The following is a 26646-nucleotide window of genomic DNA, read 5'->3' on the forward strand; positions in this document are numbered from 1 at the left end:
TTGAAGCATTTAAAAATATGACGAAAAGGTTTGAAAGTGATTGAGCACCTAATCAAACTGCATCAAGAATAACTTTCCATTGATCGGTCAAATAGATTGCACAAGAAATAATGAATTTAGACTATATTCACGAATTTAGACTATTTCGTAAGTTCTATCGTTAGCTTCAAATACTTTGAAACAGTGACCGAAAAATTATAGCTACTTAAATATTAAAATATCATAAAAGCATATGAATGGGAAATATGAAAAAAAAAGTTATGAATATATACTTCACTCTTACCAGAATTTCTTATGGAATTTATAGTAATGAGCATAACAAAGAACTTACGGTAATTTGTCTGAGAGCTTTGAAATAAACAAGCTGTTTGCATAAAGAATAAAAATTCAACGAAATGAAACTTCCACTTCCAACTACAATAGCAAAACAATGAAATGAAACTTCACTTTAAGCTATTCACAGTTGTGCTAGCTAGGGTAAAAGAGGAGATAGAGAATGATGAAAATGATATGAAGGAATTGGTGGAAATAAAATGTGGGGGGAAACGAGATAACCCCAACAAAATCCACGAGCACGATGTTGTTCACCACAAACGCTGGTGGAACCTTTGGAGCCAGAGTTGAGCTTTCTATCACTACGTCACCATGCCCCCTGCGACTATCCCAGAAGGGAAAAGAAGTATGGAAGTTACGTCGTGTTAGGCACGGCATTAAATCTTGGTATAATCATCATTTGTGGTCATAATATCAGAGACACGTTTGCTCATGTTGGCTACACATTGGAACACATTGCCAAAAGCAATCGGAAATGATTCCAGAGTTCCATGACGTGAGCCTGAAGAATTCCTGGTTCCGGTCCTGTCGACATATTTCCTACTCTTGAATCTTGGAAGCAAAAAGATTTTCTATGGCGTTATGATTAGATGTGGAAGGCTAATTATGCAGATCAGTTCAGGTTGATCATCGAACCATTCCGTTGTCTATCTTGATGCATGAACAGCACTATTGTCATATATAAAAATGAATTCATCTTAAAAAACAAATGAAATCCTTAATTTTTACGTCCCACGGTTATGCCGGTCAGGCTAAAGGAGACGGTGATGATGATAAATGAATGAAATGGTGGAATGAAGAAAGTAGCAGGAAACGAGAGAACTCCGAGAAAACCCACGAGCACGGTGTTTGTCTACCACAAAGTTCACATGGCGCGAGCTGGGATCGAACCAGGGACCCCAAGCACCGAAGGTGAACGCTCTACCACTGAGGCACCGCGTCCCTGAACTGATCTTATTACGGGAAATGTCTTCGAAGGGGTGGTAGTATTCTCTAGTAATTGAATATATGTTGCACTGGTCATCCTCCCAGGAACCGGCATCAGCTCACGTGGACCCGCAGCTGTCACATACTTCAAAATTGAGCTGAAACTCGGGCAGAGTGAGAAGTTCGAACTACGTGCTCTTGCTTGATATCGTGTTCAGCGTTGTCGGTATAATATTACACTTCCGTGTTGGTCGGAACGGAATTCCGTCTCGTCGGAGCAGATGACTAGGTTCTAATAGGCTTTAGGAATATGCATATTTGCCTTGTACTCGCCTTCCTTGTGCTCTTCTGTTAGAATAGTTTTCTTTGTGGGACGTGCATGTTGATTTCAAGAGGCTTGAGTCTTTCTCGAAGTTTTTCGTGTGAACCTCCATATTCTACTGCTTTATTTCTCAAAATGGATCAATGACTCAATGGCTGATTTTGCATCTACATCCTGTTGCACTGACCTTGCACGCGGCCGGCCACCTCTACGTCCTGACTTTATCCAATCCATATTTTCTTGCTCTGCATAACAATTCAGCCACTTACGAATTGTTCGAGGATCGCAACTAAAATCTGAATTTTGAGGATCCTAAGTTCGAGTATCGTGTGACAATGCTCCACTATTTGCTGCGCGACCAATAATATCACGTCGCTGAGCAGCGATCAGTTCTACCGAACACCGATTTGTGGTATGTTCTTGAGAGTATGCCACGGAACTTTTGTGCATAATGAACTTGAGGGCAATGTTGTCGGCAAGGTTAGGCCTATGCCTTTATTTTGCATAAAACGTATAAATAAACAAATAATAGTATGAAATAAATATATTTTATTTAGTTGTCTTTATCGCATGTGCGCATTCTATTAAGCTTATCTTCATCCCTGGATAAAATGTTGGTTTAGTTTAACAAAAGCAGATTTCGCTGTCTTTCTTTTTTTAAACTTTTTTTAACGTCTAGTTTATTGTGTTTCTAGTCATGGAAATACGAAACATAAATAACACACCGTTTTATGTTTGTTTCATTTCACCAAAACACCTTAGGTCTCTCCAGAATACTTCATTCAGTCTGTAGTATCTTCTTTGACTGTCAGTAACCGTAAACATAAATACCATTGAATGATACGCGTATCTGTCTGAAGGGAATGAGTAGCAACATTTCATAGAACAACATATTTACACTCTATATCCAAAATTGTCACTTCAAATATCAAAACCTATATTAAGGCAGGTGCACTAATTTCCACACCTATTAATCACTCTTACCGATAGGAGTGCTCGCGTAAGTCCAAACATCAGAAATCACAATACTGAAGGGAAATTGTCTTATTGGTGAAAAACACCTATCAGGTTTAAGTGAAGCTAAAATATGAACAAAATGCACGAATACATGAAAAAAAGGTGTACTATGCTTGCTGTAGCTAACTGGCAAATACTTTCATATGTGGGGGTTAATTTGGATGAAATTTGACCAGGAAGAAATTGAGGTTTAGACAAACCATACAACATTTTGTGAATGCTTGTGGAGTAGAACATATAAAATAAAAAAAGAACAGTGAGTTAAAGTACGCCAAAACAGTGTCAAAAATGCATTGACATACCGTACAAAGATAAAAAAGTAGCTATAGCTCATATGGTGAAGTCATAGATTGCTACCAAGGGAGTCGTGTTCAAATTTCGTTGTGGTAATTTTTATTATTTTTCATAGGAGTGAGCCAAATTTCATCAAAATTGAACCACTCATATACGAAAACATCATCTTGTAAGTGATAACAGTTTAGAATATCATCAGAAAATATGAAACCATCGATCAAACATGGAGGGTTAATTCCGAAGGATTCAGTATTTTACAGTGGCTTAGTTGCAATTAAATTTCTGAGTGTCGCGTGAAGAAGTTGGATATGTGTGAGAAGAAATATGAGATGCTGTGAGTTCAAATCCCACGTAATCAGGAGTTCTTTTCTCGCGTCCAAAAACATCAACAGGAAATAATGAAATAAACTAAAGCATTTCTCTTTGATACATTGACGTAATACTTACGTAAATATTAAATATTATAAAAACATATGAATAGGAAATATGTTAAAGAATGTTATAGATATATACTTCACTCTTACTAGAATTTCTTGTGGAATTTATATTAACGAGCATAACGAAAACACAACAAAAATCAACATCAACAACAAAAAGGAAGCACGGTAGTACGCACACTCTACTATCTATTTTGTTTCTTGGTATCCAAGATGACAATCGAACTTCAGTGAACTTTTAAGAAGACAAAAATTGTTACTAATAAACAAAAAAATCACCACATAATATACCAGGTTTGTATCTATGAAACTGTTCATGGAAGCAGTAATGTAATAGAGAATTAATGTAATGCGCTTGACGCTTATGCCAACCGCAAACAAATTAAAGTTTATAATATACCAACCACATGATTCTAGGGTGAACTCATGCCTAGACTCTGGAAGGATGACAAATGCAACCTACATTCAATTACTAGAGAGAATGCTACTTGCATCTTTTTAAAGACATTTTGCGAAAAAAGATGAATTCATGAATTCATCAAGACAGAGAAGAAAATGATTCAATGAACAACCTGGACTGATTTCCCTATATTGGTCTTCCAAATCTCATATTAACCTCATTAGGAACTTCTTCAGTCCCACATCGTGGAACTCCGGGATCATTTCCGATTGTACCCGCCAATGTGTTCCAATGTGTAGCCAACATGAGGAAACGTCTGTCTGATGTTATGGCCATAAATAGTGATTATATTCACCATTTCTTCTTAGTTCAAACATCTTATTTCTTTCAAAGCTTTCAGACAAATTATTTTTTTCGTTATGCTCATTACTATAAATTCCACAAAAAATTCTGGTAAGAGTGAAGTATATATCCATAACATTCATTTACATATTTCCCATTGATATGTTTTTATAATATTTTAATATTTACGTAACTATTACGTCAATGTATCAAAGAAAAATGTTTTAGTTCATTTCATTATTTCCTGTTGATGTTTTTGAACGCGAGAAAAGAATTACCTGTCATGCTCATACAAATTCAAGGATGTTATCTTTAATGTATTACCATTGTTTTATTCGTCTCCTTATTAAGAGTGAGTACGATACTCCAGAGAGAATAGAGCTATTCTGGTTATTTCTTTCATTTATACTCACATTCCTAGACAGAGACAACACATCCTTCCTCTGTTTTTAGTGTTCCTTCAAACAAGTTACGTAATGAACCTTAACTTTCGTTCAGGCAAACTCCAAATTTCATGTGACACGAAAACTTGTTGATTTTTTACCTTTCTTACTTGTGTTCAAGAAATAAAAAGAGTGCGGCGTGAGTAGCATTCGATCCGAGGACCTCAAGATTACCTTGCAATCCATCAGACACGATAGATAGAGGAGGAAAACTGATTGATTTGTTTCGGGAGACATACCCACATTACTCCGGTCACGTTGGTTCGATCTCTGTCCGTGCTAAATGAGAATTTACACAACTGATTCGGTCTCAGAATTTTACTCGTAATTTCGTCAACAAATTATTATTAGCTTTAACGCTTCATACACATTCATAAAGCATTAAAGGAATGACACAAATTATAAATAGTAATCGAACTTACAACCCTAGTCACAAGAACTATTTTATTCAAAATGTCATGTCATCTTCCTACCTAGAAGAAGGGCAAAACAAAATTCATTACTTGTATCAGCTAACAAAAATATATTTATACTCTATTTCTTGTTGTCATAAAATGATAGTTCTATCTGTAAATCTATAAACGTAATAATATTATTACTTCCATGTGTAACCAAGGAAGCATCTGACATATATCCCTTCTATTCTTGTCAATAACTTCGGCTATGGGACGTTTTCTTTCCTTCTTTTGTTGTTTTAAAAATAAAAAAGAGAGTTTTTGTAGAATATAGAGCTTGTAATTTTAATATCTATAGTGTAAATCGTTGTCAGCGACAACACACTAGACACTGTTTATAAAAAAGATCGATAAACGCTATTCACTACTTCATTGTCCACGGTTTGGACTGCAATAAATGAAAATATTTTTTCGCGCTAATGTGCCTGCCAAAGTGAAATGTTGTGTTTCTAAACAATGTGTTTTTCTCGTATAACTGGATAATTTTAAGAAGCTTTTATTTTGGTCAAAAAACAAAATATATGGTTTCAGCGGGAATCGATCTGAGGACTCCATGGTCTCGAGCCCACGTTTTTATATATTACCCCATGGAGACGCTGCTTACAAAGGAAACGATACTTTGAGTGATTTTTCGAGAGATAAAGTACTTTACATCGAACCTTTCTCGTTGTTTCGTTTTATTGCGTTCACTCTGTGTTTTTCGTAGAATGCATGATAAAGCAAATACATTTTTCTCTACGGTCTACAAGAATACTGTTTTAACTGATCAAAAAGTAGGAATCTACTCGCGAAATGGTATTTGGTAATGTGTAGCATTTTATTTTCATACCACGAGGCAGACGATACTATCCCGCGAAAAATATTCATTTATTTGTTTGACAGATAGTACATTTGCCAATTGCACCACATTCAAACCCTGGTGTGATCACATAAATAGTTAATGAATCCTTCAAACGTCGATATTCTACAATGACATAATGCAATAAATCAATAAGTTTTGATCGAATGGAAATTTGAACACGATTATGTTGAAGAAAACTACATTCAGATTCCTTGATTCGCTCTAAAAATATTGACTGAAGACCACATATGGCGACAAATATTTAGTGCCGCATGTACACTTAATTTGAAATTGTATAAAGTTAACGATGTTTCCTTCTCTTGCATTTTGTGTTGTTGTGGTAAGGAAGCATGGGAACGGAGCCAGAAAGTGCAATGACAGAGTAACGTGTTGCCAATTAGGACACAAAACAGTCTCTAAGGCTGATGCAACGGCGTCAGAATAATTCTTTAAAGCATCGGGGCGTTGGAGAAACAATGCTTAAATATTCAGAGCTTTAAGATAAAACGAGAACTGTAAAGTTTTAATCTGGACTCCTAAAGATGCATCACTTTCAAACTTCTTTATTTCTCTCACAAATTCAGTAAAAACTCATAAACAATGAAAAGTGGTGCTCGTTTATAATGTAGCTTTTATTATTATTATTATTATTATTATTATTATTATTATTATTATTATTATTATTATTATTATTATTATTATTATTATTATTATTATTATTATACACTAGTTGCAATGGCAGAATTCTTTACATGGTTAAAACAGATTTATGGAAAATATTTGAACCTTTTCCGTCTCTTTGGATATGTATTTCAAAGAAAGTTTGATAATAAAACCCTACAAAAAAAAAAACTTTATTTTACAGATAAATTTTGGACCCCTATATTCTCTTAGGATGTATCCACCTCTTCCTCCTAAAACCGGAAAATTTTAATAAATGCTGGGGCATATGTCTCCCTATTTTTAACGGGAACTTTATATGCCGAATTTAATCTTCCTAACTTCACGTGCTTGTAAGATTTTTTTTTTTTTTTTAATTTTGGCATAAATTTTCAACCCTTGTACTCTCTTTAGGATACACCCTTTAAGAGTCCCTATCACTGCGAAATTAAAATACCGCTAATTTTAGAGTAATTATGTGATATCATCAAATAGATGAAAGATAATAAAAAATTGGATCAAGACCTCCCTAGACAATATTATTTTGCATGAGGTATCGTTATCACGAGTCACCTAGTAGCTTTCCGTTTGCAGTTATTTCGAAACGCGAAAATAAATGCCGATGTTCTAAAATGGCTAGAAATCGAAAGCAGATAAATGAGTCTTGATAACGGTATCTCAAGCAAAATAATATTGTCTAGGGAGGTCTTGTTCCACTTTTCGATTATCTTTTATCTATTTGAAGATATCGTATAATTACTGTAAAATTAGCGGTACTTTAATTTCGCAGTGATGAGGCCTCTAAACTTGTTGAGGTATACACTAATTAGGGATGGCTAATTCCGGAATTTTTAATTTTCGAAATCCGGAAAGTAACATCGGAAAATTCCGGAATTCGAAAAATTCCCATTTCGGGTAATTCTGGATTTCAGAATTTTTCTGAATTCCCGAATTTTTCCGAAATCCGGAAAATGAAATTTCCGAATCCAGAAAATAAATTTTCGGAATACGGGAAATTTTGGTCATCATTAATTACTATGTTGCAAAATTCATTTCAAATTGTACAACTGTTTTACCATTATGCGATCACAAACAACAAGCAACTTAAGTTTCAATATGAAGGAAAAAATTATAGAAAATGCCTATATTTTGCCCTCTTAAACCAAGAATTTTTAAAAAAACGCTGGAAAAGGGGTTCATTTGTTTTTAACAAAGAGTTAATAATATACCGAGTTCCATCTCTAACTGTACGGGTTCGTGACATACTAAATTTTTCGCATAAGTTATGAGACCTCCCTTAGGATATGCACTTTAATGAAAGTAACATGATAAGATCCTAGTTCGAGATGGTTGATAATCAAGCCTATATCCAAAAAAATCATTTCAATGGTTCAGTAGTTTATCATCCACAAGACCACTTTTATTTTTAATATACAGATGCAAAGCTAATCAAATTGCCGGGGAATAGTTACTCAATTAAATGTAAAAGCATATATAGATATTGCTAACACAGTGATTACTCATAGTGCAGATTCCATTGTGTTTTCGCTTCGACTTACTTCACATTAGCTCGCTGCAGCGTGGGTGGAAGATGAAATCAGTCATACATTTTTTTTATATATACCAAATACTACCTAAACCTGCGCTCTCTACATAGCGTCTCATTCACATATGAGCATGAATCTCCTTGTCATTTCTCACAACATCTGCACATGTCCCTTTACAGAGACAAGTTAAAGACGTCTTGATTAGTGATGGGTAAATTCCCGGGAAGATATTTTTCGGGAATATTCCCTGGGAAGATTCCCAAAATGGGAATTTATCCGGGAATTTATGTACAATCAGAAAAAAATGCATTCTATTACGATATTATGATTTCAAAGTTGAATTAATTTTTATATCACAGCATATTATTACTGTTGTCTACAGAGGATTCTTTAAAATGTATATTCTGAACGGTGCTATGTTACTTTATTATATTTAGAGAGTAAGCATAAATGTATATTTATTTACAATATGTTCTATTAATTAAATATGTGTGAAAAAATTATATAGTAAGACCTAATACTGTACTTTTAAAACACTAAACAGTTTAAATTTATATGTAAGTGGATTTGCTCAACTTGACTCAGCTATTACTGATATTATAAACACATTAAATTTATAAATGTATAAACCAATTAGATTGGGTAAATGCTAGAAGATACATGTCTCACCAATTTATCAACATTTCCGCATACAGATTTCACAAAATTTTCAAGATATTTACTTATCTTTATATTTTAGCACGTACCATTGCCATACACGACCTTTCATTCTACCTATTTCTCGAAATTCCATACGTTAATTCACATGTAAAAGAAGTCCGAGTAGGCCTACCTCTTTAAAAATTCGAGTCAGAGAGAGGAGACAGACAGACGTCTATTACTAATTGTGGTTCAGGGTTTATTAATAGTACATCATCTCTATTTCTACATAATTCTAAATTACTTTACAAAATTGATCCTTTTCATCATTTGTAAATTAGTACTTTGTTAATTTTGATTGTTCTTTAGCATTGTGGGCCAGCATTTGCGCCTACTTTTTGCTATATTCTATTCCGATGCGGTTGTTTTATGGTTTCATACGTTAAATTACGTTACCAAAATATTAAATTCAGACAGCACTGCAGAGCGAGCGTTAGCGAATGAAGGCGGGTTAGAGCCCTGCATGACACGCTGTTTTCTATCTTCGTTACCAACAATTCACTTTCTTTTCTCATATAACTCACTTCCACTTACCTTTCCTTTTTATATAAATCCCCTACTGCCCTAAAAAAATTGTGTTCAATACATTCTTGACCACTTGAACATCACTATCAACTCATTTTTTCCGTAAATCATCCTACTTTTTGCTAGTTTTGGCTCCCCAATACTAAACAATTATCTTACCTTTTAGTGCAAATGTAAATGGAACTTAAAAAAACATATTATTATAAAGTACCGTCAAATAGTTTTATCTTTCTAACCTCCAAATTCTTCAAAACCTAGAAGTAAATCATAATATATTTAAATAAAGTAATTAGTCATATGGCTCTTATAATTTGGAAGATAAAGTAGAGAAATGGGAATAAATTCCTTTCCTTGAATTTATAGGCCAGGGAAAAAACCCGGGAATATTCCCAATTTTAAATTCCTTCCCACCGGGAATATTCCCCTTGCCCATCACTAGTCTTGATACAAATCGGCAAGGGGGTACCATAAAGAGGAGATTTTTTCCAATATCTCGCACGGTTTGCAAGATTTGAACCTACTTCCGGTCGGAGTTTCTAATTCATGTATGATCAGTATTTTCTTTCTTCTTGCCTCCAATATGTAATAAGCAAATACATTACATACACAATTAATTATAATGTCAGTGATATATGGTGTTCACTGGGCAAAACATTTCAAACAATAAAGATTCATCTTAAACTGGAGAAATAGTTTTCCTTGATTTTTCGTTATCATTTGGCCATGAAACAAACGCCGGAAAGATATACTAACCCCGTATACAAGTGTGTGGTGTTGGGATGTATAGCTCGTACGATATGATGCTTTACTTTTTAAAATTTCAATAGTCTCAATGTAAATCTAAAAAATGTAATAAAGAAATAACGGCTCTTTTAAATATTCAATATTATAATTGAACAATCTACATAAAATTTGCAATCGATCAGTGAAAACGGCATTTTTCTACAGCTTGTGGTTTCCGAGATGTCAAAAAATTGGCCACAAACATATAAACCTAGCATTTTAATATTATCATATAGATTGAAGGGATAGAAGAATAATGCCGTACGTGTTGTAATTTCTCTCCGTAACTTTCTAGCAAACACAAAATACTATTTGATGAACTAACCAATGTGTCTGGGACAGTCTTCATTATTGTCCAGTTTGATGCCCGTACTCATGACCCACAATTGATTAGAAAATATATTCTTTTAGGATGAGAAAGGCATCTACAATATCTTTTTCACTCACTAGAATTTTCAAAGCACTAAATAATTACGCGCAAAAATTTCATTATTAAAAAGAATCACACTCGTAATATTTGGGAAAAAAATTGGAAAGGTTGGAAGATGGAACTGATTAGCACCATTAAGAAAAAAAAATACTAGAAAATAGACAATTTCTGTCACCGGTTTCGATTTTTCAGTTCAAAGTTAAAATTATTCCACAACTATATATAAACTTATGTGTTTTATTATGTTTATCTGTTTTCTAACTTTTCCTGGAGATAATTTTTACATGTAGGCGTCTTAAACAAGTGAGAAGAAACATCCATTTAATCTTTCTTGAAGATTGATATCTTGAAATCCTAAATCTCTGGGCATTTCTTTATTTTGCACTCAGAGAGGAAGCAGCTCTTCCGATACACATCATGTCAAATGTTCTTTTAAATGTCAAACTGAATTTGAATTTCATAACCACAATATGTTATGATTAGGATTAGGAAATAGATTTCTGGGCTTTCAGTATCTATAGCCATGTTAGCCCGTCACATGTGACGGATGACGTCATTCGATGGTCACACTGCCTGGGGAGTTACGAAGGAAAAAAGGAATCGAGAAGCGGTCTCCAATCATTATGTGAGGCATCATCCCGACATTTGTCTGGTGCGAATGAAGAAAATCTCACACAGGATGGTTGAACTGAAAAAGCTTTTAAAGTTTGGATCAAGTTTCCCCATCGGTAATCGAACCCGAGACCGCTCGCACAATAGGCGAGAGAGTTAGAGACTACGCTATGTGGAGCCAGGTTACCAGGGCGCGTATGATAAATGTTATCTTCCTTTACCTTTATATGATAAGTTTATCTTATCTGATAAATGAGATAAATAAATCTACCTTATCCGATAAAAGTTAAAAAATATTGTCTCCCTGAAGCACATCAGATTTCTTCTGTAATATCTATATATAGTGGCGGATCCAGGATATGATGAAGGGAGGGGCTAAACCATAGTTTGCAGTTTTATCCAGTGTAAAGCAGGATTGAAGCCCATTTTATGCAGTGTATACCTGAGCGTCAAGGAAGGGGAGCTATAGCCCCTATAGCCCTCCCTTTGGATCCGCCTCTGATAGTATTGCAGAAAGGATTAGTATGTTATTGACAATAGGTGTTTTGAATGTGCACAACATCCTGATCTATATTAAGTAGGTGATCATTTCCTAAGACACTTTTACGAGCCGAGAGGGAGCCATTCAGGTATGCGTATTTCGTTGTTAGATGTGCGAAAAAAGATATTCAGATCTTGAGGAGACCAATCAAACTTTGGAATGACCCACTCCCTTGAAATCGGCGCCCATGATTCCTACACATTAGCAAACTACCCAACAGTAATCAGGCAACTTTAACGAGACACAAAAACAAAAGGACATTCACTAACATTTTTTTTTGGTTTACGTCCCACGTTTATGTTTCGAGGGTAAGGGTTAGGCTATTTGAGAAAGCGTTTTTGATGCGTTACCCCCTGTAGCGAACGCGGCCAAGGTGACTATTCAGTAATTTTACTTTCACCAAGTTGTAAATCATACTGTGAGCCAGTCAGGGTTTCCGGGTCTTTTTACCACGTCCCGGTGTGTAATAGCGGAGTTCCAATACTCTGCACAAACCATCTTCCAAGCAGCTGTTTCTTGCTACAATCCCTTTGGCTGGCAACACGTCTTTCCTTTTTTCCCTTCCTTTTGAAATCTTTTAAACAGCAGGCGGTCTATTCCGAAACGCACCAAATACGCTCGAGCTGACGTTTTCTCCGCGTTTTTATTGCTTTCACGCTTGTTATTAGCTATGGTCCGCGTATTCCAAGCGTACGCATGAGCAATAAATACGCTTTGCGATCGCCTCAAATAGCCGGGTACTAAGGGAGACATCGACAATGAGACAGATATCAATGACGGAACGAAGAAAGTGGGAGAAAACAGGAGAATCCACTAACATAGTATTTGTTCACTACAAAAGTCTCTTTGACGCTTGCTGGGATTGAATCAGGCACCTTATGCACCAGAGATAAGTGCATGAGCCACTGCGGGCCCTAAGATATAGTTGATTTGGCTTCTGAGTACCGGAAGTTAAGCAGATGAGAGGCAAACGTAAGCTATCTTCAAAACATCATGCAGAAAGTATGAACTGACTCGAGAAACTAAGCACCGCTAAACACACAGACTTCAAAATTCACCATACTTCTAGACATCATCGGAAACGTTTTCGATTATAGACATGCATGACGACACTTCAGGATATGCTAATGGAATACTGAGAGATTTCCAGTCAGAAGCACACATTCATGCACTTCCTCTCTGATCAAGACAGATATTGCACTAGTAGCTATATGATGTGCCTGAAACCCTATCTGCACTTCATTATACGGAACTATTACATCATTAGCACGTACTGACCGACTGGCAAAGGAGAAATAGCAGTGTTCATCAAACGCTACCTTCTATAAGGCTAACTATAGCTACCTGGAATATGACCCGAACCATACTGAACACATTGGGAAAATTTAGCAACATATAAAGAAAACACTACTACCGTCGACTTTCCCCTAACCGGGTCATATTTTAATATTATTGAAAGACAACACTAGGGATGCGCACGAGACGAGTCGAGACAGGATTTTCGTGACAAAATTCTAGTCGAGACACGGCTCTTCCAATAGAAAAATAGACTTTTTTCGAGTCGAGACATCACTTTTACAGCACATTTCCGAGACGAGACAGCCATAAATGTTGTCTCGTGCGCATCCCTAGACAACACACTAAACGTTTGTTTGTAAATAATTTAGAACAAATTACCAAAAAAGTATTTTATTTTCCTAATGAACCTTGGATGATTAAGGCTTCTGATAAGTGGTTGAGGAGTCAAGCCGAATTTCAACTTTTTAATCGGGCCTGTCAAACTACAACCTTATATAATAAATTAATCGGATTCATCAAACTTGATAACGTAACAACCATAATGAACTTTGAGTTGGCTAAACTAGAGAAACTCATTGCACTGGGTTTGTTGGACTCACCTGCAGAGTTAACTTCCCCCTTATGGAATGTTTACTAGGAAGAAATTTTTCTTTGGTGGGCCTCAAAATTCCTGTAATCTCACGATTGGCTGCATATAAAGATCACCAATTATTATTCACCAATTATTGTTTAGAAAAGGAATTATGCATATCATATTTCAATTCGTCCCCAATTAATTATGAAACAAGAGAACGATACTCGTTTATTTACTAATGATTGTGATATACTCAAGGATTACTTTTGTCTAATACAAACGATTCCTTTAAATGATATAAATTAACTACATTGCATTCGCGCACAACTTTCGGGAATAAGCACCAATATATTAACACGCTGTAAATGGACTTGTTTCCAATTATCAGATATGTTACCTTATGGATCCTTATCAATATGTAAATTTCACAGCCCTAACCTTATTGACTGATCACAGTGCTCATTTGCGAGTGACCTGCCCAATTGTAAATCTTCTACTCTTTGCCTCCCCTTCAGTGGGATTGCTATATACGGTATCGATATGTCACGTTTCTCTGAGGTCATGTTCCGAAACGTAAGCTTGAAATCAAAATTCCCATGTCTAACCATTACAAATAAACCTGCTAGTGTCTACCATTTGATACCAGTAAGCTGGTTGAAAAATTACCCTTCTACCGTTCTCGAAGAAATTTCGAAGTACCGGTACTAATTAACATTTGTAAACGAGAATTCCTCTATGTCTAGTCATAGAATAATCACAGTTATAGGTCTCTTAGTGAGTGCTCCAAACTCCACCAATATCACGACAATTTTAATTGCACTTTACATAATTAACGAAGGCAAGGGTCTGATTCCCCCAGCGTGCTGATCCGCTTTTCACTGCAAAGTGATATGAAAGTAAAAATTTAAGAAGGAAAACTCAAATTAGCATAGACAATCTTCACCTCTCTTCTCTCCTTGAGTATACTCAACTGTAAATATCATATAATGGTGACGTTATAATAATAATAATAATAATAATAATAATAATAATAATAATAATAATAATAATAATAATAATAATAATAATAATAATAATAAAAGCATTGTTCTATATACTGAGTGTATTGTTAGGTTAAGCTTGAGATAATAAATTTTAGCGTGATTACCATATATTTCTCTGATAAGTAAACAGCTAAGATAATGGATATAAGATAGTGGATAAATAAATAAATAAGTGAATTTAAGTGCATCACAACCAATGTAGTACCAACATTGCTTTCTCTATATATGAACTCCTTCGTGGTTAGCGTACGCGCCTTTGGTGTGGGAGACCCGGATTCGTTTCCCAGCGGGAGGTCATGTCGTTCGGATTCCACCTTAATTAGTAGGTCCATGTCTCATATAGCCTCGCTGCTGAGAGAGATGTTAAACTCAAACTCAACTCAATTCAACTAAAGATAATTGGAAAAGTGATTGCTGCAGGTTCCTTATGTGAGCTAGTACAATGGTAACGTTCCAAAAAATATAACTTAGTTGCATCTTATACGGATGTGGTGAAACAAGAATCTCTGCGTCCATGCTGTCAGGCAGGAACTACTACAATCACCAAGACTGGCACAATGAGTTATAGCAAATAATCACGCTAAAATCCTGACAATCAGAGGGCCTGGCACATGGCCATGATGAAACTGGTGACACAAACTGCAGGAAAAAAGCGAAGGTTAGGTAGAATCGGGTGGTTCAGTGGTAGCCCTCTCCGTTGGTCTAGTGGCTAGTAGGCCGCCTTTGGTGTACGGGGTCCCGGACTTGATTCCCGGTGGGAGAGCCTTTGGAATTTTAACTGTCCTGGATATGTAGGTGTTCGTGTCCCTGTCGAAATAGGTAAAGGTTAAAGAAGCCTTGTATACTAGGAAACTCGGGTGCTTAGGTAACGGAGGTATGATCGGTTGATCTTTTAGAAAAAAAGTGGTAGAGCACCCGCCTCTAATGCATGGGGTCCTTGGTTCCATCCCAGCTCGCGCCAAGTAAACTTTGTTGTGAACAAACACCGAATGCCGGAATGCGTGATTTTTCTCGGAGTTCTCCCGTTTCCTCTCCTATTTTCAAATCTTACTCTAAATTCAGCTAACACCGGCCAGTAACTAAAATGCTAAATTTTGAACGCACACAGGATTCAAACTAGAGGTCTGCACGGGCTCGGGTCGAACTCGGGCCTACAAAGCATATATCATTTCGGGCTCGGGCCGTAAATTTTTAAATATAAAATCATATTTATCGGGCCTTTCTGGACCTAACTTTGTAAATATACTACACAACGATATTTATTGGACCGTTCTTTCTGGAGAACTTTTAAAGCACAACTGAAATTAAACATCTAATTGCTATACAATTAAACCTCTAATACAATTGTGCGTTAATTATTAAGTTTCTGTAATTCGGGCTTATTTCGGGCTCATTTGATTATCACAGAAGCTCGGACCGGATTCGGGTCTAAATGATAAAATATATATTTCGGATTCGGGTCGGGCCTCACATTATAAATTCACGGGCCGGGCCGGTCCCGGGCTAAGATTCCGGCCCGTGCAGACCTCTAAATCAAACATCAAAATTGTAACCTCAGATGCCAATCATGTGGTTGAATGCACAGATAGGAAAACGACACAACTCTTCACACAGAAACTGAACCAGTTTTTTTTTTTTTTTAAACTGTATTGTACTGATATATCGGAATTCTATATAATTGCTACTTGTGTATTGTTTTATTAATGACTGATCTATATTCCATTAAAATCCAGATATCAAAAGGGCAAAATGCAGTGAAGGGCCGAGTGTACGATCTATGGTGGTAAGATGCAACAAGAAATAGGTAAATACAGTGTGATAGGAGTAGTCTTCCTAAGTCCTTTTAAGACTCTCCATTTAAATTCAGCAGCGATACAATTGTCACCGTATCTCTGAGCTTAATTATTTAATTCTGTTACTAAAAGAGGATATATCGATGCATGTTTGTTCATGTCTCGATTAGTCTTTCCTTCTTTCTTTAATATGCTTCTAACATCGTGTCATAGATTTGTCTAGTTTTATATAAATACTAGCCTTTGACTACGGCCTCGCATCTCTTATGTATCAACCTTCGCCTCAAGAGCGAATTTCCTGCATTTGCTCTTAACATTTTCTGAATTTGGACAGCTGGGGGCTTCACCCCCTGACCCTCACGTTTACTTGGCCTACGGCGTCGCACCTCTTAAACCCACAATTCTACCAAATTTCAAGTTTCTTTTCGTATTTCAACTATTTAAAAGATAAGATTTTGTATCCCAAGAAAATGCCTATTTAAATAACATGGGAATTTCTTCATCGCCCCTTTAGACCTCTTAAAAACTAAAAATATTCATTTTTGGAAATTTTTCTGTGGGTTATTCCCGGGAGGCTACAATCATACCAAATTTCATCATTCTAATTCTGCAGAAGTGCCTAAACATTTTGGGGTGTAGATGTCCCATATAAATAAGATGGGAAAGATTTATCAGATCCCTATAAAACCACTTTATAGTTGGAAATCTTTATTTTTAGTGATTTACTTAGGTAATGCTAACAAAAACGTACAAGTACATCGAATTTTAAGTTTTTGTTCGAATTCTAAGTATCTAAAACATAAGATTATAGGTCTAAGAAAAGGCCCATTTAAATAACATGGGAAATTTCTTCATCCCTCCTTTGGGCCCCCTAAAATTTAAATATATTCACTTTTGGCAATTTTTCTGAGGGTTAGTCCCGGAAAGATACAATCATGCCAATTTCAACTTTCCACGTCAACCGGAAGTACCCCTGTAGTTTTATGTATAGTTAGGACTAGACTTTGGCCAGCTGGGGGCTCTGCCCCCAGACCCCTACCTTTGCTCAGCCTACGGCCTTACACCTCTTAAACCCACAATTCTACCGAATTTCAAGTTTCTTTTCGTATTTCAGCTACTTAAAAGATATGATTTTGTATCCCAAGAAAACGCCCATTTAATTAACATGGAGATTTTCATTTCCCCTTTAGACCCCCTAAAAGCTAAAAATATGCAGTTTTGGTAATTTTCCTGTGAGTTAGTCCCGGAAGTCTACAATCATTCCAAATTTTATCATTGTAGCTCTACAGGAAGTGCCTAAACATTTTGGGATGCAGATGATGTTCCATATAAATAACATGGGACAGATTTTTCAGTTCCCCATAAAACCACTCTAAAGTTGGAAATTTTCATTTTTCGTGATTTTATTAAATAATACAATGGAAAACGTACAAGCATACCGAATTTCAAGATTTTTTTCAAGTTTTACACTACCTAAAATATGAGATTATAGGTGAAAAAAAAAGTAAATTTAAATAACATGGAGAATTTCTTCACCGCCCCTTTAGATCCACTAAAAATTAAAAATATTCACTTTTGGCAATTTTCCTGTGGGTTAATCCCGAAAAGCTACAATCATGTCAAATTTAACTTTTGTAATCCTACAGGAAGTGCCCAATAATTTGAGGATGTAAAAGATGCCTCATATAAATAACATGGGAAAGATTTTTCAGTTCCCCATAAAACCACTTTACAGCAGAAAATGTTTGATTTTAGTTATTTACTTAGGTAACGCAAATGAAAATATACAAGCATACGGAATTTCAAGTTTTTGTTCCAACTCCAAGTACCTAAAATATGAGATATGTATATAAAAAAAAAAAACGCCCATTTAAATAACATGGAAAATTTCTTCATGCCTCCTTTAGACACCGTAAAACTTAAAAACATTCACTTTTGGCAATTTTTTTGTGGGTTAATCCCGGAAAGATACAATCATGCCAATTTCAACTCTCCACGTCAACCGGAAGTACCCCTTTATTTTATGTCAGTTCATGTAGTTTTATATATAGTTACGTATCAAGATTAAGATAAGATATTCAAAGATTTTGACTTATAGTTTGTTATATACTTTTTAATGTTTTTATGAATCTAATATTATTAGTTACTATTAATAGCATTATTTGAATTTCCAACTGATATTATATGAGGAATTAGGTATTTATAACACTAAGAAAAAAAAAACTATGCAACGAAGTGACATACCTTTTGCTTCCTGCCTCACGGGCCCACTGTCCCACTGTCCTTTTGCTTCCTGCCTATTCTCCAACGACGATCCCGCTAAACTGACCAGTATCAGTAATTTCATTCCAACTCGTTTCTGCCCCCTACCAGAAGAACCTTGTTCCACTTCTATATTGAAAGAAGGCACATTTCCGGTTACAACTGATAGGAACCTTCTCTTCATGATGAGAGAAGGCTGCTATCGAAAATCCTGTGGGCGGTTATCGGCTGAACAAGAATCATACCTGGCCTTGCAGGAACCAAGCTTGTCCTACTCGAGATAACTATTTTCTGGTTCATATAACCCAACATTCTAGTTTTGTTGCATTTAGTCCCCCCCCCCCCATTCTTTCACAATTCACGAGATGCGAAATAATGAATGCGCCTTGACCATAGAGGATGGCTCCAATGGGAATTCCGTAATATACAATATTTAAATAAATTGTCCCATCGCCTCTGAAATTTATTCACGACACATTTAATATTGTAATCTGAATTATACACTAGTATGAATCGTATTCATGGGCGTATTATAATTATAGGCGTACTCAATGGCTAACAACATCTCTACAGCCAGTGCCAGAGTTAGATTTGATAGGGGCCTGAGCTATTGAAAGGGGCTCTTTATACGTCAAACTTTAGGGGCCCTTTGCACGTCAAGCTTTCTTTTTCAACGACAAAATGTCGCCGTTTTTTAGGTTTGAATATATTATATATGCTAATTTATGTTCCTAATGTATATCTAAATGGAAACAAGGGTCCATTACAAGCAGGGCTGGGAAACAGGGACTCCATTATAAGCGAGGCTGGATATCAGGGGCCTCATTACAAGTGGGGCTGAGAAATAAAGTCCTAATACAAAACACCATTGTTATATATGCGTTTCATCTTATTTGTTTTTTTTCTTTTTATTTGGAAATTACATTACAATCAGTTTTTTGTTTAAAATTTTTGGGCCCCCAAGCGAGGGGGCTAAGCTATAGCTTGTTTAGCTTATACGTAAATCCGACACTGTCTACAGCTAACTTATTGCTAGTCGAATATAGTAATGGAGATATCTCTACACATTGAATTTAGTTATGTTGTTTCTGTTGATGTATATACTTACATTCACTTCCACCTGTAAATGTTGTGTCGTCTACATCAAATAATTAAAGTATATCGACTGTAAAGTCAAGTCGGGCTGTTCAAGCCCCGATTATTAGTATATATATATACTTTAATTATTTGATGTAGACGACACAACATTTACAGGTGGAAGTGAATGTAAGTATAAGAGAGAGAGAGAGAGAGAGAGAGAGAGAGAGAGAGAGAGAGAGAGAGAGAGAGAGAGAAAGCCGGCCCAGGAGGTGTGGATACGTAATTCAAATTAGCGGTATAGTTCTGCTTTGTTAGTTACTGTTCACGAATTAATGTCGCTATATTCCTTGTTATATTCTTCCCTATATCATGATACTCGTTATTTTTATTATAAAACTTTTTTTAAATAATACAGTAATTTGTTCTTAGTGCACTGTATTATATTCCTATAGGTTCTTACGTGTTGAAATATTGTATAATTATTGCTAAATCGGCAGGCCATTAATTGTGCCTGTTGCATCGACACATGTGTGTCACTATTATTATATATCATTCTGTATATCAATTCTAAAATTTATGCACTTACAATTGTTTAAAGTATCATGATGTGGGAAGGCACGATCAAGTATGAAACAACATATATTTAATAGTTGTTACTTGGTATTTCTGTTTTGTATATTCAAATAAATGTTTTTTTTTTAAAGTCAGCAAGAAATATATTTCGATAGTCGAACCAAAGGAAGGGGTAGACAACCACCTATCACCGTCATCATATCTAGTGTTACTGTCTGCTTTTCTACGCCATCCAATGATATTACACCTTATTTGTATAGTATGTCATCCAGTTGTATAAATGTTCAGTGTTGTCCTTTGTGTTAGAGAAGAAACACCTCATCTAGTTCTTTTCCATGTGGTAAGGTGCCAAGAACGACGACACGTTTCCACGTTGGATAGCAATACATAGGCGTTGAATTAGGAAAGATGTTAAACGAATATCTCCAGTAACGATAGAAATATCAATAATTATTTTGAATTTTGTAAAAATAACATCATCATTATACCTAAACATTGTCACAAGGATGTTTCCTTGTTGACCCTGCATGTATTTTAACTATCATGCAATACAATTTCTCTGATCGCTCTTCCTCTAGTTATATACAGGGTGTTCCCCTATTTCTTATTGTATAATGTTGCTTATGTACGAGGAGTGATCATAAAGTGTTTAGTAACCTTCTCGTATCCGGCGACTTTGTTTTAGTTATCCTTCGAATTGATTGCTAAACTTTGCATATATCTCTTGATAATAGCCACTTTTATTCCCCTTTCTAATGTAAGGATCTCTTCCCTCCCTTTATTTACATTTTTAATTTTATTTATTTATTTATTGTTGAAAAAGAGACTTCTTAACCATAAGTCGGGGAGTATGTAATGGATTATAATTTTTGGTATTATTTAGTTTATTCAAAAAGAAACACTAAAGGATAATTGTAGCTTTTATAAAATACGCATATCATATAACTCGGGACTTGTATTTCTTTTGATTGGTTTGCGGAACAGTACTTTTACAAGTTATCTTCAAGTTGGCAAGTGCAGGATGGTGATGCATTGAACTGTAACAATGTCAGGAATTCCAAAAATAAACCTTACTTTCACTAGGGTAAATCACAACAGGTTTGTAATAATAAAAAAACAAATAAAAAAGAAAAGAAAAAATGAAAAAAAGAAAGAGAAAAGGGAAAGGGAGGAAAGACAAAAACAGAGAAAGACAACAAAGACAGAACCCAGAAAACGGAGATATGTTATTCACATAAGATTCGAGACCTTCCTGTGCCATTCCGCCTACCTGTGACCTACTATTCTTGGCTCATCATAACTAAACACGATTAAACAAGCCGAGAGAATAATATTGACCCGCCTCCTACCTACAGTATAATTCGACTCCCCCATTGCTATTACGTCTATTCTGACATTATTCGGACATTCACTCCGGGCCAACGCCTAATTTTTATAATATGAAACTTCAAGACAATCTGAACAATAATCCTTTTTCTGGCCTGCAGGCGACTACGCTGTATCATGTAATTATAACAAAATTTCTCTGTCTATAATCTTAACCGTTGCTACGACACTTTCTTTTAATCCCCTAAACATTAAAAGGTTTAAAATTCGGAAATTACTTAAAAGTATGGGTTCTAAAATTTCGCGTTATAAACCAGAATAAAGTCGCTGCCAATCATAGTTACATGTATTTGATCTGGTAATTACAAAAATAGTTTTCTTTTCTGTTTCATTTATTGTGTAGAAGAACAATCCAATTATCTTCTCTGTATTTTTAATTTTTGATTCATATATTCGTGTTATAATAGTAATCAAGAAAGTTTTGTTGCTTTTTCGCCCTCGAACATCGACATGTCACTTAAGACATATCTGGAAGATCAAAAATAGTCCCCATCAGCATCGACGACCTTCTGCCAACATTCTGGCAGGCAATGGATTCAATCGCGGTAGAACTTGGCTGGCCGTGAAGCGAAGAAGGTATCTGCATTTTGCACCTCTACTAGGTATTTGAACTGGCGTCCTCTAAAGTGACTGTCCAAGGAATGGAACAGGTAATAATCGTACGGTCCAATGTCCGTGGAGTATAGTGGATGCAATAGTGTTTCCCATCCAAGGCGTAGAATGGTGTTCCGGGACATCCTAACTACGTGGGGCTTAGCATTGTCCTGTTTCAGGAGGACCACTTTGTGATTCAGAAGTGCTGCTCCAGAGTTTTGAGTTTTTTCTTGAACACGGCTCAACTGCTGTACACTGTTGCATTGATGCTGTGACCAGCTGGTAGCAGTTCCCGATGCACGATACCGCGAGCAATCCACCAAACACACAGGACGACCTTCTTTTGGTGTAGTGCTGGTTTCAGCTGTTTTGGAACCGGTTCATGGGATACTAGCCAATGATGACGGCGCCGTAGAGCTTCGTACAGAACCCACTTCTCATCACATGTCAATACTCTGTCCAGAAATGGCTCGTTCCTCAGACGAGACACAAAGAAACACAGGTGTCTCCTCGCATTGCCTTCTGGCCCGGAGTCAAATCATGTGGGACCCATCGATTCAACTTGTAGTGCTTCTCAAGTTAATGGAAGTGCTGCCGAATGGTTTCTCCACTCACATTGTAGTTCTAGTTCCTCACATGTCTAGCTACTGTTCGCCTCAATTGCTGCCTAAAGATCTCCATTTTGTACATGTGTTGGTCTTCCGGAACGTGGTGCGTCTTCGAGTGTTTCGTCATCGTCCATAAACTCGTTAAACTACCGCTGCACTGTCCGCGTAGTCACGACATCCTCACCAAAGGCCTGGCATATCTTCCGCCCCGCTGCAGCTGAGCTCGTAGAGCATACACGCCCTTATGACGCTCTGTGGAAGTCCCATGTTCACTCTGTTCTCACTCAAGTTCACGGTGTAACTGAACTACCACAACCAGAAACTATGTTGGATATAGCCGCACCAACAACTGACCTTCGCCTTATTTCCATCCGCATTCAACTCACGATGTGAGGGCCAATTGAACACAGTCCTCCACAAAAAGCGACAGAATTTTCTTGATTACCTTTATATTTTATTTTCTATAATAAAGATTGTACTCATATATTAGATGGCGTTCTAGTATTATTTTAAGCAGTGCAAGTCTTAATGAAGCGAATTAGTATACTTTTATTTTTATTTATTTATTTATTTATTTATTTATTTTACATTTCCGAGCAGGACCACCTGTACGGAGTCCTGCGTTCGAGACTAAATGACACAGTTTAAGGTAATTGCCACAAATTGCTCTATACTAGCAAAAGTTTTGTATTAAATTTAACGAAACCATCCGCCACACTTTTTCCGCCGCTTCACGGTCAGCAACGAATGCCGTTTACTGAAGATAAGAAAGCCGGACTTTGCTCAAATGTTCGAATAGCTATTTAGAAACAATGGAGAGCTCTTATAAGTCAACATTGTAGTACATCGTTTCCTTAGGCAACGGTAACCACAGAAGCCCTCGATCTTAAAGTCATGAATTTCCACGAGAAGTTAGCAAAATCAAGAGACACATGCCACTCAGAAATGCTGCAGCAGATCCAGATACTATTCCATCAGAAAGAGTTAAGAAGAGTCCTGTGAAATTAGCCATCAAACTCTGCAGGACCTACAATACAATTGAATCGTTGAGTTCGAAAACCTGTCATCTCCAACGAAGCTAATTTGAGAGGAGTGACAAACAAAACTAAATTAATCAATATGTATCTGACATCTGGGTTTATTTCCATTTTTGGAAAGTAGAAAAATGTCAGTTCTACGGTCCGAAAATAAAAACAGCCCTATATACCAGATGAATATTGACTAATTCAGTTTTGTTTGTCACTTCTTTCTAATTAGCTTCGATAGAGATGACCGGTTTTCGAATTCAACGATTTAATTACACACGTAAGTCAGTATCTAACTAAATGTAAGGAAGCACTTGTCATCATACTACCTAAAACAGGAAAAAAATGCAAGTTTCTATAGAGCAATCGTGCAATTAACTTGCTAAGTCACTTAAGCAAAGTTATAGAGAGGATATTGTAATGTGGACTATTCTGGTACATTACAGATAGTCAGGTACTTATTGAACATCAATTTGGCTTTAGACCAGGCTTCAGTTTAAGTTGCCCAACTGACATAAAATGTAGAAAAGATTATAATTTTATCGTCAAAGTCCATACATTAGGGGTTTTCCTAGAATTCGAAATGGCCTGTTATGCAAGATGCTTTATCAACATTTCTTAAGCAGCCAATACCAATTTATTACCATCATTGCTTTCTGGCCGTGAATTCAGAGTTAAAGTTGCCCCATCATTCTATCACAGTTGGAGTAACAAGGTTTCTGCCTTTCACCAATATCACATTCAATCTAAAAGGCACATATTTCAACATCGTGTAACACGCTCTTAGCATGTTTTGTTGACGACACTGCTATTTTCACACAACACAAGAATATTATCTTCTCATAAAGTTGGCTGCAGAGACATCTTAGCCGAATCCAAACCTGGGAAACAAATTGGCACAAAAGATCAACGCCCACAAAGTACATCTGGTCCTTCCATTCGAAAAAGGCATCAAATACCAATAACATCACTTTGGAGGAAAACCAACTGAAACCTCATCCTCATGTTTGTTACGTAGGAGTCAGCATAAAACATTTACTCAACACGTCAGAAACTCAAGCAATCTACACACTTCCGAGATTCCGCCATTTCTCGTTTAGCGTCAGATTACACCTGTAGCATGATAATACGCAGACTCTAAGAACACATAGAACCATATACTATTACGTATCCAAAAACAAGCAGCAGCACACCAAGAACACCAACTATATAGTAAATGAGTATTTGAACATCTACATTTTAATACCATCAAACAATAACCAATAACCTTTTGGAGGTGCCTACATCGTTCGAAACATGAAATTCTCCAAGATGTTGGTCATTTAGATCCTCTACACCGAATTTAAGTATTACAAACACACCGCAGGAAGCATCTCATCGTTCAATACAAGGACAATGGAATTCCGACAGTTACGTTCCTGCCCCCACATCGTTTCATCAAAGTCATCTCACGATTTCCATCGCTACGGAAAGAGGCAAAGGTTTATCAATCCGATACTTACACCAACAAATAGTCAGGACAAAGTTCAGTTCGATATGATAGCAGATATGGAATTTCAAATATCTATCTCAACCCTATCTTGATCCAAACTAGTATAATCATAATCTCAATATCCATAGAGGAATAGAATCCAAACTACAAATAATGTCAAGAACGCTACACTGCTTTCTCATTCTTCTACTGCAGATGACTTAGACAGCGCAGTTTTAATCTACTCAATTTGCTTTTCAGCAGACAATACCCGTCTACAAAGACCAATGAAATTGACGAGTTTGGTCAGGAAACTTGGCAACATTCATGCCATCCAACTTATAAGCAATAAGTTATCAATCCTACGAATTTACGTGTTAAACAGAAATCAAGCTTCCCGTTCTCGCTGCATTGAATGAGCTAGTACACTTAAGCAAAAATATACAGTTAACTTAGAAGCCAGAACATAACTTCACCAGTTAATTTCTAAACTACTGCATGAGTTAACAGCACAAAACATATACTAAGACAATACGCATCCTATAGTCCAGATGTTTTCTTCAAGGAATAGCGCCACATTGCTGGATGATTATGTGCCCCTTGACACAACTGGAGGTGTTGCAGTATGGTATGATAAAAGTTGGAATGAAGTTAAACAGCTCTCCTGACTTGTCCAATCCCCGAACCTGACAATGATTATACCGCTGTGGTCTGTTTTGGAAATACAATTTCCGCCTCCATTCTCAGGGAATTGAGTGATCCACTTCACACGAAATGGTGTAATATTCCACTTGCTATTGCTACTATTCACAACTTCTATGACTATATTCCACATCGTATCAGAGACATTCTGAGTGCGAGAAATGGTTCAATACAATATTAATCCGGCAAATTGCACTTTCTGGAGGTGTTGTTTCGTTGAAAATGAAATGTTTTTTTTTTTTTTAAGTTTAATGTCCTACGATTGTGCCATTTAGATAAGGAAGACGATGATTAAATCAAGTGAATGATTATGGAGGAATTTGTGAAATGAGAAAGTGGGAGGAAACAGGAGTATCCCGAGAAAACCCGCGGACACGATGTTGTCTACTACAAACTTACTTGGTCGGGGATCAAAGAAAGGACCTCACACACCAGAAGTAGGCGGTCTATCACTGAGCCACCGTTCCATTAAATTGATAGATATACAGGGTGGACCATTTATCTTGATATGTTTTTGTAACTTTTAAACTAATAGACGCTCAAATTTTGTACTATACAAATATTGGTAGGGGGACGTTGTTTGACATACTCTCTGATAACACCAGGTTAACAATGTTGCCAATCCCAC

The 26646-nt window shown here is 36.3% G+C and overlaps 1 protein-coding gene across 4 annotated transcripts in view; it reads right to left on the bottom strand.

The window, feature by feature from the left end:
• LOC145673497 (uncharacterized) overlaps positions 1-26646 on the bottom strand; it is a 136418-nt gene that overhangs the window by 23930 nt on the left and 85842 nt on the right. The window contains exon 1 of one of the 4 annotated variants that reach the window (XM_081743261.1): positions 18562-18655. The exons of the other annotated variants lie outside the window; for them this stretch is intronic. The gene's annotated coding sequence lies outside the window, so the exon portion shown is untranslated. Of the gene's footprint in view, positions 1-18561; positions 18656-26646 lie in introns of those variants that run through there. 4 annotated transcript variants of the gene reach the window in all.

Source organism: Thermobia domestica, chromosome 16, assembly GCF_964235325.1.
Source record: "Thermobia domestica chromosome 16, izTheDome1.hap1.1, whole genome shotgun sequence".
NCBI lineage: Eukaryota > Metazoa > Arthropoda > Insecta > Zygentoma > Lepismatidae > Thermobia > Thermobia domestica.